Source organism: Pundamilia nyererei, unplaced genomic scaffold (assembly GCF_000239375.1).
Source record: "Pundamilia nyererei isolate P.nyererei 1_Seehausen unplaced genomic scaffold, PunNye1.0 scaffold00002, whole genome shotgun sequence".
Classification (NCBI taxonomy): domain Eukaryota; kingdom Metazoa; phylum Chordata; class Actinopteri; order Cichliformes; family Cichlidae; genus Pundamilia; species Pundamilia nyererei.
This window is the reverse complement of record NW_005187403.1, coordinates 10,609,121-10,609,450: the sequence shown is the minus strand read 5'-3', so window position 1 is coordinate 10,609,450 and position 330 is coordinate 10,609,121.

Below are 330 nucleotides of genomic sequence, written 5' to 3'. Positions count from 1 at the left end.
ACAGATCTTTCCTTTTCGTGGCAATGCAAGTTACTAAGTTTAAACATTTTCCCCAATTCACTCATACCATTTGAGGTGCTTCAAGAATGACACGGAGGAGGGTGTAGATCCACTAACATCATGTTCATTACAGTTTTTTACAGACGCTAGGACACATTTCCCAATACTTAGGTCACGTTTGCAAAACTCCTCACACAGTGAGCACAACAGAAGTCTATGTGGGCTAAACTGAGGACCAGTTATCATTGTCTTGGCTCAAAATGCATTCAATGACTACATCTCTCAAATTTCATGAATCATCTTCTCACTCAGACACAACAACTGCCAAAA